We start from the raw sequence: 15,825 nt of genomic DNA on the forward strand, positions 1-15,825 counted from the left end.
TATTTTAGAACATTTAATATTTTGTATAGTATTGAAGGGCTTGTGTAGTAAAATATATATCTTTTGTTAATAATTGTGCAAATATGTTTACTTCAATTTGAACTGAACAAACTGAAATTTACTTCAGTTTGTTCGGTTCGGTCCAATTTTTGAAAACCGAAAAAAATTTGATTTAATTTACTATTTTACTTCAGTTTCAACCGACCTAACGGTTTATACACCCCTAATCACCAATTGGTTCCATATATAAAATTCCAACAATATTTATCTTAACATATATTTAGAATAATTATTGTTAGTTTTTAATGAATAGAAAACCAATTTTGATAAAATTGAAAATTGTTTATATAATGAAATGGTAGGTTTTATATGATTGCCTAATTTTTATATATATTTGCTTTGAACAGCTCAGGAATGAATGAATAAATAATAGTACAATTGAACCCGGTTCACTGAGCATGGCTGAGGCGGCCATTCTTGCAGCCCTTCGGGTCCTTGGAGAAATCTTAACTCATGAAGGAGCCAAGCTAGCAATCTCAAAATTTTCAAGGCTTTGCTCAACTGACAAAAGCCTTGAAGCAAACCTAAACAATATTAATAGTGAACTTCGGGTGATGCAAGGATTTCTAGATGGGATAGAAATGGACGATGAGAGCAATAAACCTCAAGTAGCTTGGATAAAAGAGGTACATGAGTTAGCAAATCACATTGAAGATATCGTGTCTGAATTTTCATACCTAATTAATAATCAAAAGTTTGATGGAATATCCATTTATGTTATCAAACTTTTTAAAGATCCAATTGCTCGAATTGCCTCTCAATTGCTCGAAGCAGAAACAAGGCTTGTGAATCTTGCAAGGATGAAAGAGAGATGGGTGCCGACAACAAATGTCAGTACTGGGGAAAACTCAAACTACTCAAATGAATACTCATATAAAATGGCCATCTCTACCCATTTCATTGATGAAGATCAAATCGTGGGAATAAAAAATAATAGCGGGAAGTTGACAAGTTGGCTAGATTCTAAAAATCTAGAACTCTCTGTGATATCTGTTTGGGGAATGGGTGGTGTAGGCAAAACAACCATTGTTACAAATGTTTTCAAGAGAGAAAAAATTAACTTTCATTGTCATGCATGGATTAATATCTCTCAATCTTATACCGTGGATAATCTTCTCCAAAATATGATCTCCGAGATTTGTAAAGAAGGGCAAAATAATTCAATCAACACAGGTGATAAGGATCTCAGAGAATTAAAAGAAATCGTGGTAAAACTCTTGAAAGAAAAAAAATATCTAATTGTGTTAGATGATATGTGGGATCTAAAAGCATTTCAAGATATAAGGGACACGCTTGTTAATAACCATCGAGGAAGTCGAATTATGATTACGAGTAGAATTGCAAATGTAGCATCTCTTGCTCCAGAAAGCAATAGATTAGAGCTAAAACCTTTACCAGAATTAGATTCATGGGAGCTGTTTTGTAAAAAGGCGTTTCCTATTGAAAGAAACCATGAATGTCCTCCTCCCTTGCAGAAGTGGGCAAAAGAGATTGTTTCGAAGTGTGACGGGTTGCCATTAGCACTTGTTTCATTGGGTGGTGTACTATCTTGCTCTGAGAAAACGGAATCTGAATGGAGACGTGTACATGATCAATTAACCTGGGAACTAGATAACAACCCAAATTTGGATCCATTGAAAAATATTCTTAATCTAAGCTTCAAGTACCTTCCAAAATACCTCAATAATTGCTTTCTACATTGTAGTTTGTTTGCAGAGGATTTTCGCCTTCCGAGAAAAAAACTACTAAGGCTTTGGATAGCCGAGGGCTTTATACAACAAAAAGGGAGAAGCACATTAGAAGAGGTGGCAGAGGGTTATCTCATGGAGCTCATACATCGCAGCATGTTACAAGTGGTAGAAAAAAATTATTTTGGTCGAGTAAAGAGGTGTCAAATGCATGACACATTGAGAGAGTTGGCCATCTCTTTGTGCAAAAGAAAAAATTTTGGATTGATGCTAGAGGATAACAAGTCAGAAAATGCTGATAGTTCTACTCGTCGGCTCTCAATAATCAATCTACAGGAGACGGTCAATCATGATGTTTGTCTACCAAAACTCAGAACCTTTTTGTCAGTTGACAATGATGTGGTCTCGTCTCCTTTGCTATCCATGGTTTTTGACAAGTCAAGGTTTCTTACTGTTTTGGAATTAGAAGGCTTGCAAATAGAAACGGTTCCAAATGCAATTGGGGATTTGTTCAATCTCCACTACTTGGGTCTGAGAAAAACAAAGGTTAAATGTATACCAAAATCTATCAAAAAACTTCGCAACTTGCAAACACTCGATCTCGCACTTTCCAAAATACAAAACCTACCAGATGATATATCAGAGCTAAAAAAGTTACGCCATCTCTTTGTTGAGGTGGAGGTAGATCCAACATATAGGTCTTTTCGGACTCGTACTGGAATCTCTTTACCTAAGGGAATGTTTTACCTGAAAGATCTCCAGACTATACAGGCATTAGAATCAAATGCTATGGTAGTAAGAGAACTGGGTAATTTAACTCAACTGAGAAGCTTCCGAATAAGGAATGTGAAAGAAAACCACTCAGTAGAGTTATGCAAATCATTATCAAAGATGAGTTTCCTTTCCTTCGTAGATATTAATGCAAGCAATGAGGAAGAGGTTCTCCAATTGAATGGCTTGAACCTCCCACAACTTCAGAAGTTATTTCTCTGTGGGAAACTGAAAAAAACCATGCTTGAATCACCTTTATTCAACATATTTGGGAATAGTATCCAAACACTATGGCTTGAATGGTCTCAACTACAAAATGATCCTCTGCCATCTCTTTCCCATTGCAAAAATCTCACGCACTTGAACCTCAGCAAAGCATATGAAGGACGACAACTAATTTTTAAGGCAGGGTGGTTTCCTAAATTGAAGAGACTGGAATTGGAACAAATGCCTAATCTGATTCAAGTGGAAATGGAGCAGGGTACGTACCATGGCGAGCCTTGAAGAGATTGGGTTGTGGGAACTGAAACAGCTAATCGAGGTCCCAAAGGGAATCGAGCACCTCATTTCCCTAAAGCGGATGTATTGCAAAAATTTTGGGGGTTTAGCTGAAGGAACTCACCAACTATTTCATTTCACCTGTCGTGTTTTCTAGCTGGCAGCCAAATCACATTCAATGGTTTGAGTGCAAGGTATGCCTCCACAACTTCAGAATTTATAATTTTTTTTGTCCGTTACATGAAAAAAAATTGAGGATTCGTACCAATTATTAATGTGTCAAAATAAATAAATAAATTGTTTTGTCCTTATTTTTTTTATTAATTTACTTATGAAAATAGAGTTAGCTTATTAATGTGCCAATGATTTGAGTTAGCTTCTTTATGATTGTAACAGTTCTACTTATTTATTCACTATTTGTATTTCATTTTTGTTCCTGCATGCAACATTTACCCCACTGCCATTATTTTTTCATCATGAATATTTTCTATAATGAGATTGCAAGAGCTTGTGAAACAAAAAAAATAACTCTTTTTTTTTTCTAAATCTATATGTTAATTGTATGTTTTTGTAATAAATAAGTTGTTCCATGAATAATTTTTAAATTACCATCATCTATTATATTGCTACAAATTAGTTTTAGATTGTTTTTGCTATTTTGAATACACTCAAACTGATTAGACCATGTTGCAATTCCACCATGCTTTTTCTTTGAAGTTTACCTTCTATATTTTTTCACCCATGCATTAATTAAATAATGTTCTTCACATGAGAGATACTCTAGCTTAGAAATTAGTTTATTGGTCGTATATTAAATAATCAGTAAAAATAACCACTGTTTTACATTTATTTTTCAAGTTCCCTTAAAACTCCTCGATTGATAAATATGTGCTCAATTTCATATCGCAGGCCTTTCACATATTTGAATTGCATGCAGCATCAATCAGGTCGGATCTATTAGTTTAAGAAGGTTGTTATTATGTAATGAATAATATTTGGTTGTGTTTTTTTCCTTTCAGTTTGGATCAAAATAAAATTGAGTCTCAATTCCTTGTAGTGCTTATTTATGGCAAACATATGTGATTTGTTAAGCTGTAGGCTTCATAATACATTAGCAACTTGACATATAATTTGCAATTCTAAGCGCACTATCCAGGAAATTCATGACTCAAGGAACCTTGTTTTGTGTTTGCTTTGTGTATTATTTTTATTTGGAATTGGATTTGATGATTGTAAATTTAACTACCATGCATGGTCTGCATATGCTATTGGGATGTTTTACTACTTGGTGATAAACATTTGGATCTTCAATTATAAATTAAGCTCAGTGACCTTATAAATAATCATTTCAAGTATATTGTTATTATTGTTATTGTTATTGTTATTGTTATTGTTATTGTATTTTTGTTGTAATAATGGTGAGGAAAGAATGTATAAATATTAATGTAACTTTCTCACTGCCATGAGGAATTTATTGACTGGAAAGGGAAAAAACTATTAAACTTCATAACAATATAATTCTTGCAAATATGCCCTCAGAGTCTGAGAAATAACAAACTCTGTTTGCCCTCTTAGCAAGATTGAAAATTTGCACGAAAGAGTATTATGCCTACTACATAACTTTAATTAATGTTGTTGCCTAGTTCTATTTAACTTTTCAGATTGGGACGAAGGGTTAAATGGCTGGTCACAAGCTGTTATTTTTATTTGCTTTGTTTATTATTATTTGGACTTGGATTTGATATTTGCAAGTTTAACAGCCCGGTCACAATACTATGTATGTATGCTATTGTACAGCTTTAATGTAGTTGTATGCCAAACATTTTTAACTTTTGGTGATGATTTCAGTACATTATCCTAAAAAAAAATATTATTCGTAATATTTTTTTTCTTTTTTGTAATGTGAAGGAGTATGATTATTAATATAAAAAAAACTTGGAGACTTTCTTAACTGCGATGAGGAAGTGAGTCTGGAATGAAAACAAAATTGTTGCAGTGAAACTTCATAACATTGTAATTCATAAAAATAGGCCCCTAAGGTTGAGGCCTACATTTTTATAAAAAAAAAAAAAAAAAAACCAGAGTTTAAGAAATAAAAAACACAATATGCTCCTCCTTACTAGAGTTTGAAATTTGCATGATTGAAGTCTGGTTTACCTTGCCTATTACAATTTGAAAATTCTTTCCTGGATCAGTTCAAACGGATTTTTTGCAATTACCCACTATATATAATGAATTTGTAAAAATTTTCTAATTTGTTTGACGCAGTATACATGATAAAATATGTCATGGGTAACTTATAACTCTTGATTTTGAAGAGGAATTATGTTTTTTTCTTTCACCATCAACTATCAACTAATTAACTGTAATTTTTTAAGTTGAACTGTAATTATTTGTAAATTTAGATTTAGAGGAGCTGTAATTACTTTTTATCTTGGTTTAATATAAATCATTGCTAGGGCGGCTTTCCCAGCAACCTTCAAAAAAAAAAAAAAGTATCAACTAATTAACGAAATATAAGAAACATCTTCATTATTTTGTTATATTTAAAACCATAATAAACTTTACCAAATTACAGCATTATTGAGTATTGACAATGGCACTGCTGCAGCTTTGTTGATAAAATTAAAGTAGTGCTTATTTCTGTATTTCGTTATGCATTGATGATCAAAATTGAAATGCAGAACGCTTCAGGTTGATTTTTTCCTAAACATGTCAGTGATATGTTCTCTGGTAGTTTACAGTTGAACTGAGAAATAAAAATTAACATAATGACAAGCAGAGAACACTAAAAATACCAGATATATGCAACTGCCATTGAAGTTGGGTCTTTACATTGGTCCGGAATTCTTCATTGTTTCTTGAAGCTTCTTTGAACACCTGTCGTGCATTAGAGCTGTTTTATCATACCAGTAAATACATGCCAAAGCAACTGCAAGTTCCATCAATTCACAGGGACATTAAACCAACCGATTCATCATCAATCCCAACCAGATATCTTTCTACCAGATTGCATGCCCAGTGACAAACTTAGGGGAAACTGTTATCGCTGGATAGCAAGTAAACAACAGAGATACTTAACTGCCAAATTTAAGGGCTCTTCTCAGTTGGGAAGCTAAGTGATGCCTTTAGACGTGGATAAGACTTACCAAAAACAGGGCAAAAGAACACAAAATACTTTGAGAAAAGGTTTATGTCCACTGAGTTTTGTCCACAAACCCTTATCCACCGTCTCTTAACTAATTTTAACAAACCGGTCCCACCTTGGGCTCTCATCTCTGCCTCTATTTAAACCTTCTCCGATTATTCATTTCCTTTTTTGAATCTTTCCTTCCCGATTATTCATTTCCTTTCTTAGACGATTTTCTTCCTTGCTGAGGCGATTTTCTTCCTTCCCTGATCTGCACGATTTCATTCAAATCAATTTCGCTAGTTCATTCAAATTGATTTCGCTACGTTTTATAGATGGATCGGTGAACGACTTTATAGATGGATCTGGAGGCGATATGAAGAAGAATAAATTTCGCTAGTTCATTCAAATAAATTTGAATTGTAAAGTCGTTCACCGATCCATAAATTGATTTCGCTACTGAAGAAGAATCTGCGTGAGTTCATTCACCTTGTGGAGGAGTGATCTGGAGGAGAGAGACGATCTAAGAGAGTTCATTCAAATTAATTTTGCTGATTCAAACGAAATCGTAATTGTTGTTTTTTTTATTTACCTTCTCTGATTCATTTTTCCTTTGCAATGTCGATTTTAATTGAGATTACTGACTCGATCTCGTTTTTTATACATGATCGCAATGGAACCTTCAATTGTGGAGTGCGATCGAATAGAAGTTGTTTTTGTTGAAGAGCACGGCAAAATTCAAATCTAGTAAGTTATTTATGTTGAATTTGTTGTTTTTCGTTGTATGCAGTAACAGATCTAGCATTGCAAATGAAATCTGGAGGAAAGAGATGATAGAGAGGCGATATGGAGTATTGATCTGTTAATTTTACTGTATTGCCCCGTTAATTTTATAGTATTCATCTTGTCATTTTACAGTATTTATCTTGTAGAAATCTGGAGGAAATAGATGATAGAGAGGCGATATGGAGTATTAATCTGTTAATTTTACAGTATTGCCTTATTAATTTTATAATATTTATCTTGTGGAAATCTGGAAGAAAGAGATGATAGAGGCGATATGGAGTATTGATCTGTTAATTTTATAGTATTGCCCTGTTAATTTTATAGTATTAATCTTGTCATTTTACAGTATTCATCTTGTGAAAATCTGGAGGAAAGAGATGATAGAAAGGCGATATGGAGTATTGATTTGTTAATTTTGCAGTATTTATCTTGTAATTTTACAGTATTCATCTTGTAAATTTACAGTATTCATCTTGTATACAAGATTCAATTGAAAATTTTTAGTATTATGTGAAAATTTTACAGTATACAAGATTCAATTGAAAATTTACAGTATTATTTGAAAATTTTACAGTATACAAGATTCAATTTTAAAGTATATATTTTACAGTATGCAAGATTCAATTGAAAATTCTACTGTATACAAGATTTAATTTTTACAGTATACAAGATTCAATTGAAAATTCTACTGTATACAAGATTGAATTTTACAGTTTTGCTGATTCAATTTTACAGTATACAAGATTCAATTCTAAATTTTACTGTGTAGAAGATTCAATTTTACAGTATACAAGATTCAATTGAAAATTTTACTGTATACAAGATTCAATTTTACAGTATACAAGATTCAACCCAGTGCGGACGCTAATAATTAACTCTAACTGCCAATAACAGCTAATAACCGCTAATAACTAACTCTAACTGCCAATAACTTCATATAACTGTAATTTCCGAAAGTACAGTTTGAAAGTACATTTATTTTGTCCTGTTGTGCAAGTTGCAATATTTTTGTAACTATCATGGGACCACTTCAAATAGTTGCTGGATGTTTTGTGATTAACTGATATATTTTATGTGATATATTGCATAATTATACAGCATGTAGAAGTAATTTTACAGTATTCGCGTAAGTCAAAGCTGTGGACAAATGGTGGACAAAAGGCTGAGGACAATTAGACGCTTCCAAATACTTTTGGTTGAGAAGGACATAGCGTGAATCACAATAGCAGTGCTGTTGGGGTGGATGTATTTCCTCTGGACTAAAAACAGAGCAAAACAACTATCATGGAATAGAACAAAAGGTCAAACCGCTACAAAGAGTTGAAACAGATGGTCAAATGTGATTTAATTCTCATCGACCGTCTTAGCTCAATGGACAGCTGGAATCGTACACAGGCAGGTGTTGGATCATTTGTTTCAGAGCAGGAGAGAATTAAGCTCTGCGTTCGGCAAGCTTCAATGCATGCATTTAACTTGGACCCCGGTCATCTGAACTCACATGCCAATTATTGAACAAACAGATACTCCTTTATAAAATTTATTTTGAACATTAGACTCATCGGGTTGGTCACTTGAATGTTGACAGGCTAGTTCTGAAGCGGGGCAAAGGTCAATTGTACTTGCCTAGGCTAGGGGTTATCCAGTCGTTCATGTGAGCAACCCTCTTTTATCAACCCATGAAATGGTCATGTGTTATTTTAATAAATCCGTAACATAATTTGGGAACATGTCATGTGAACAACTCTATTTATCAATCGATAATAATTTCATGTTATTTAAATTAAATCTGTAGCAATGTCATGTGTTTGCTAGTTAAAGCTCTATTTTGTCAACTGATGAAAATGTCATAATCATGTGTTTTTTAATTAAATTCATAGAGTAGAACTAGCGTGTTCGTAAGTTCACCAAGCCCTCTTGTGAACTCAACTCTAAAACCTATCGAATTGGTTTTCAACGACGAATCCAAACCGTTCAAATTCTCCTACCTTACGAGTGATGCGTCTACATGTGAAAATTTTAAAATTTCGAATTAATTTTGTATAGAATCAAGTGGTCAAAAGATGTCTAAAAAATGAATGCATTAAAATTTTGTTGAACACTTGTCATGCATTAGAGATGCTTTACCTTAAATTCTGTAAATTCCATCATTTCACAGGGACATTACTCTAACCGACACAACATCAATACCATACATATATCTTTATACCAGATTGCACGCCAAGTGACGTAAGTAAATCGCTAGTGCTGGATTGCAAAAAAACAGCAGAGATACTTAGCTGCCAAATCTGAATTTTCTTCTCAGTTGAATAAGGCTTACATTTGGTTGGGGTGCACACAGCATGAATTACAATAGCAGCACTGTTGGGGTGGAACCATTTCCTCTGTACCAAAAACAGAGCAAAAGAACTGGCATTGAAAAGAGGAAAAGATCTGACCAGTAAAAATAGTCGAAGCAGATGGTCACATGTGATTTAATTCTATTTGACTGTCTTAGCTCAATGGGCACCTGGAACCGTACACGGGCAGACTTTTTTTTTTTTTTTTTTGTGAAACGATGGCACACTGTTATGTATACGGGGTATTCGATTATTTGCTTCGGAGCAGGAGAGAATTGAGCATCATCAAGCATTTAACATGGACCCCACACCTGCCAGAATTTGTATCCTCCAAGGTACCTGATTGAATACAATGAGCTCCAATGAGCTTCCAGTTCCAGCCAAGCAATTGAAATTCAGTGCCCATGTAGATATAAGGGTCTGTTTCAAGATCTAATTGTAGTCAGTCAGGTATTGCACTGGATCTGAATTCCTCCTCCCTTGACTCGGTAACACAAAGCATCATCTTTGTAACTTAGTTATCTAGGAAACCCGGGTCTATCTGATAGACATCATATCTAAATCGATATGATTCCCACTCGGAATTGATTGATTCACTTTATGATGTGTGCGTGCTTGATCTGTTCAAATATTGAAACTTCGCATACGTATCATGTAACAAATCAAATGGTTCCGAATGGACATCCAACCGATTTGAGTCAGATGCCAATTGAACGTGCCCCACTCCCGTTATCTAGAGGCCTATTCCGTACGTGTGTAAAAGATCAGGTGTACGAAGCAATCACATTGGCCCATATTGGCCCAAATATGGTAATGGTTACTACCTATTAAAGATGGCTATAAAACCAAAGACAAATTAATTGAATACATTTTCTTATCATATAACCCTTCATTCTGGCCCAAATCAGACCCATGATCAGTGTGTCAAAGCGAGGAACACGATATTCCTATTGTACTCTGCCTAAATTTCGGCCATTTTTATTAATACCCTAAAAAAAAACAAGTTTTAAAACTGCATGTAACATCCCAGTTTTTAAATATCTGGAAATTTTATTTGGCATAAAGTTATAAAAAGAAATTAATTATAACATGATTGGGATTGGTCTTGTATTTATGTAAACTAATCTCAATAACTGTCTATTTTTTTATTATATATAAATCACGTATGTGATTATACATGTTTTCCTCCATCTTGAAATATATCTATTTTGTTATGATTGAAACATATGGAAATTTTAAAGCATAAAATTATGTAGGAGCAAATATTAATTTTAAATATTATGGGGGCCTTAGAGCAAAAGTAAAGAAAACAATTATTTTACGATGACCGCATAGATTTTAGTTTGGCTAAAAAATAATCAATTTGCCTTGGATATATAGCTTCACATTGAGATGAATATAATAATCATTTTCTTAACTCGGTGCTCAACCTATTTCATTCTCTCTCTTGGAAAGGATAATATAATCCAAATGCTCACATTTTAAGAAATCAAATAAAAAAAAGTTGCAATTTCAGCAAGTTATATGGATATAAATTGTGTATTATTTAAAGTTCGTAAAATTTTATAAATCACGTATAAAGTGTAAATTATGTATAAATTAATTTCTATAATACACATGTGGCGAATAGTTCTGTGAAAAACATTCTACGATTAATTTTGTAACTAACCGTGCTACTGCTCCATTCTCATTTTCGAACTTGGAATTGTTATTAGCTCAAAATATAATAATACTAGTACATATAACAAGAGCATCTCCTTTTCACAAGAAAAAATCGACTAAGCCAAAATATTTTCTCATTCCTCTGAAAACCACAAATCCCTCCTTTCTTGTTGCTCTCTCTTTTTTCAATTATCATGTTCTTTATTTTTTTTAAAGTTAACGATGATTATCGCCAACAAATATTTTTATATTAAGGACCTAAACTTAGGACTTGTCTTGACTCTATACAATAAAGTAAAAGAAAATTAAACAGCTAGTCAAAATGGCCGCAAGGAGACCGCTGCTTTCAGTTATCATGTTCTAATGCACTTCGATTTTTGCGAGAAGAAACAGCTCAATAATACAGGATCATAGGCTTTGCCTGTGTTTTTATCGATTCTCTCATTGATTTTTATTTTTTATTTTTTAAAATGAGAACTTTTGTTATTATTTTTAGATGCTTTTCGTAAATTTTAAGGACACACCAAGAAAGATGAGGCCTGTCATCAATTTTGTTTTATTAATTTAACATTGAAAATGCCTTTTGATTGTTCTAAGTGATATAATTGTAGTCTCTAGTAGTCTAGTGTTCTAAGTGTTAGAAATTTATTTTAAAACTCAAAATTTAAATAATATTTATCTTAATATTAATGGTTTTTAACTTTATGATTTATAGAGCTAATTGTGAATTAATTCATTTAATTCAGTTTCTACATAGATGTTCATTATCTATTGCCTCAGAAAATCAAATCCAATAGATATTGAATATGAGCTGTGCGTGGCATACTGTTATTCATTTTAATCAATTGAAAAGCATAGCACAGCACTTTGCGCAAGTAACCGTTTGAGCTATACATGATGACCATTCATTCCACAAATTCAACCGTTCAATTTCTTTAATATATATAAAAACTGAAATAGAGAATGAATGAGTATGTTAATTGTCATAAATGCACATATTTATCTTGTGTTAATGTCATTTGCCTATAAATAACACATGATACTTCAAGAAATGATCATCCAATAATCCATTCAACAATTCACATTCTCTTGCTCTTCCTATTAGCTCTATAATTCATAAATTCAATTTTTATTCTCCCACAAATAAATATTTTCTTTATAAAAACATATTATTCTGCTATCATTGTTGAAAGAAGCTACATCAACCTCTACCACGGTTGCGTCCGAAGGTAGAGGAATACCGGCGTAACTTGGGGCAAGCTTAACCGATTATTCCTGCGCTTAGGACGGGAAGTTGTCTTAGGTCCGCATTTTGCAGCTCCGGTAATAAAGTTTTAATTATATTCTTGATTATATTTTTAATATAATTGTTATTTATTTTATTGATCAAAATTCAGATTTAAAATTAGTTGGTTAGTTCATATTTTTCTAACAATCTAAGGCAAATACCCGTAATCTGAATTTAATCAAATTAAAATTCTGATTTTAATTATCTTATATATTGTAGAATTAATTCGTGGATCAATTTTAATTTAGTTGATCTATGTTACATTGTTTAATATGATTATTAGAAAGAAAATAAAACTGATTACACTTCTGTTAAGTGTTTGGATAGTAATTAAAATAAATCCAGAAATCTGAATTTTCAACTTCTAATTTAAACTCTTTAAATTAGATTGTGAGCTAAATATAAAGTTATTTGAATGTATATTATAGGTTGATATATATTTATAGTTATATTTTGTAGACTCCAGTTTCTTAAAGCTTTAACGATTAATGAAAGAAATTGGATCTCCAATAAAAAATATATATATATGTTACAATAAAAATACTGCAGAAAATTTAAAAGTTAATATACCGATCCTACCAAACTATTTAAAAAAAAAAGAACAAAGCTCTCAGAATTCTTATTAAAGATTTAGAAATCTGATTTTTTAATCTTAACTCAATAATTAGAGTTACAAGTTATTTTCTGAGAAAAAAAATGGAGTTACTAGATTATTTAGTAATTCCTATTTGTAAATAAAATAAAGTTAGCAACATAATACAAATAAATTTTTAGGTTCATCGGTAAATCAAAAAAAAAAAAATACCATTAAATAAAAAAAATTAATTTAATGAAGAAACATTAACTGTGAGCAATGATTTATAATTACTCTTATATTTTATAACCGATTAATTATAATTAATTATTATAAATAGAAAAACTGAAAAGTCCTAATCAATGCTCATATATTTGCCACCTCTGTAATTTAATTGCATTAACTACCTTGATCATCTCGTTAATGAGCAAAGAAAACCAAAATAAATTGTGTGCTTTTATTTCCTAAATTAACACATGAAATTAGTGTTAGTTTCATATAATTAAAAAAATAGAGGAATTAACAAATTGGTACAACCCATCCAATCAATATTAATATTGATAATTTCCCTCATCTAATGTCTTCCATATAATTTGATGAAATATTATATTTAATATTGTGGAGGTTGTGACTTAAGAAGTCATTTTAAGAGTATATATAGTATAATATGAATATATAATTAATAACATTATTTTAAAAAAATTACAACGGGATAATTGAATTTATATAACTGCCTCTTTTAATTCAATATTTAAACACCATAATTACATCTTTAATGTTCTTAATTATCTTTAATTATCTGGAAAATTGAATGAAGAATATAAGCATCAGCAAATATTGATTCACACTTAAATGTAGTAATAGTATGTATTCTAAAACTTTACCCAAACTAAACTATTTCTTTATTAAAAAATATATATATAAGAAATAATATGGTTATTAAAAATTTATCAGTGAAACAATTGAGTCAAAAGTGATATGGTTATTAATCTTCTATGTATACAAATAAGAAATAATATGGTTATTAAAATTTATCAGCGAAGCAACTGAGTCACTGTATTTGCTGAATATATATGTTTTATTACATTAAAAGTAATTGACATCTAAAATAAAATAAATAAAAACTCCAACATACAATTCTCGGATCTAATTAATATGTAGGTTTCCAATTTTAGATATAATAATAAATTAAAACATTTATTATTTTATGTCACGTGATAATTAAATATATATTCCTATAGTATGAAAGATTACTAAACTAAAATTGAAAATATTTAATACTTCTGAAAATAAAGAATAAAAAAATGAAATGTGGGGGTGATGAAATAAAATGTACTCATTTAATTGATCAAGATAACTAATGTATATATTTGATTATGATTATGGCTAATATGTATTAAATGAGATTACATTATAGTTTTCTTGTATGTTGCAAAACATGTGAGAATTTAAATTATCATATATTATGACATGACACGAGGTGATAAAAATTTATTGAGATATACTCTATGCTTAATCTATCATTATGTCTTAAATTACTTTGATTGTATTAGAATGCATGATTTTGACATTCTATTGAAAATACTATTGTTGTCAGCTCATATATTTTATTCTAAAGTATGTGTGATTAATTTTATGTCACATGATGCTACAAAATTAATGATATGTTTCTAAAAACATTATTTCTAATTATTTTATGTGGTGAATACTATTTTGCAAGTTTCTTTGACAAATAAGAGAAAAAAAAATTCTTGCATTCTCGAGCAATAAATAATAATTCATTGACATGAAAATGTTGATGATGGACTAAAAAATCAAAGTCCTAGAGTCATCGAGGGGGATGAGATTTAGCCTAATGGGCCAATCTGGTGTGGGAACCCAACCTCTGTGATGGGCGATCCCCTGAAGGGGGTTCAATGGGTAAGAACAAGCAAATAGGTTGGCCAAGAAGCACAAGAATATTTTAGATATGGAACTTCTGTTCCAAATCCATCCCTATGGTGATCAGTGCTTCTGTGTAGTGTAATAAGATGAGTGTCCCAAGTCGGTAATTCGCGAGATGTGACTCTACACACATCCCAAAGGGAACTCTTCTATATGAGAATGACCGTATATAAAAGGCTGCGACTACTGAGTTTAGGCAACCCGTAGAATATTCTCATGAAAAAATCAAGTTAATGTGCATGGCCTCAAACGCACAACCCGCGATGTAGTTTTCTGTACTGTGTGTGTAATAATGTAAGTTCCGATCAAAGGAATCGTTGTTCAAGACCTGGTTCACTCCGATCTCCTCGGACTGAAATTATTGACACTAAGCAAAATCAAAACATTTTGCCCAATGCACAGTATAAACAATGGTAGCAGAAATATTTATATATATGTTTTTTAGTTTATTTATTTTAAATTAAATTTTGAATTTTGTGGGGGATTGTTAGAAATTTATTTTAAAACTCAAAATTTAAATAATATTTATCTTAATATTAATGGTTTTTAACTTTATGATTTATAGAGCTAATTGTGAATTAATTCATTTAATTCAGTTTCTACATAGATGCTCATTATCTATTGCCTCATAAAATCAAATCCAATAGATATTGAATATGAGCTGTGCGTGGCATACTGTTATTCATTTTAATCAATTGAAAAGCATAGCACAGCACTTTGCGCAAGTAACCGTTTGAGCTATACATGATGACCATTCATTCCTCAAATTCAACCGTTCAATTTCTTTAATATATATAAAAACTGAAATAGAGAATGAATGAGTATGTTAATTGTCATAAATGCACATATTTATCTTGTGTTAATGTCATTTGCCTATAAATAACACATGATACTTCAAGAAATGATCATCCAATAATCCATTCAACAATTCACATTCTCTTGCTCTTCCTATTAGCTCTATAATTCATAAATTCAATTTCTATTCTCCCACAAATAAATATTTTCTTTATAAAAACATATTATTCTGCTATCATTGTTGAAAGAAGCTACATCAACCTCTACCACGGTTGCGTCCGAAGGTAGAGGAA

General features: G+C 31.4%; 1 protein-coding gene and 1 pseudogene across 2 annotated transcripts in view; both read left to right on the plus strand.

Moving 5' to 3' along the window:
• Positions 1-3,174, plus strand: part of LOC144552480 (disease resistance protein RPM1-like) — a 49,336-nt pseudogene extending 46,162 nt beyond the window's left edge. Inside the window, exon 2 of the transcript XR_013511157.1 lies at positions 408-3,174. The product of XR_013511157.1 is annotated as a disease resistance protein RPM1-like (transcript). The remainder of the gene's footprint in view (positions 1-407) is intronic.
• Positions 1-4,356, plus strand: part of LOC144552478 (disease resistance protein RPM1-like) — a 49,871-nt gene extending 45,515 nt beyond the window's left edge. The window contains exon 3 of the mRNA XM_078300459.1: positions 3,927-4,356. The gene's annotated coding sequence lies outside the window, so the exon portion shown is untranslated. The remainder of the gene's footprint in view (positions 1-3,926) is intronic.
• Positions 4,357-15,825: the final 11,469 nt, after the last annotated feature.

Source organism: Carex rostrata, chromosome 4, assembly GCF_964058835.1.
Source record: "Carex rostrata chromosome 4, lpCarRost1.2, whole genome shotgun sequence".
Lineage (NCBI taxonomy): Eukaryota > Viridiplantae > Streptophyta > Magnoliopsida > Poales > Cyperaceae > Carex > Carex rostrata.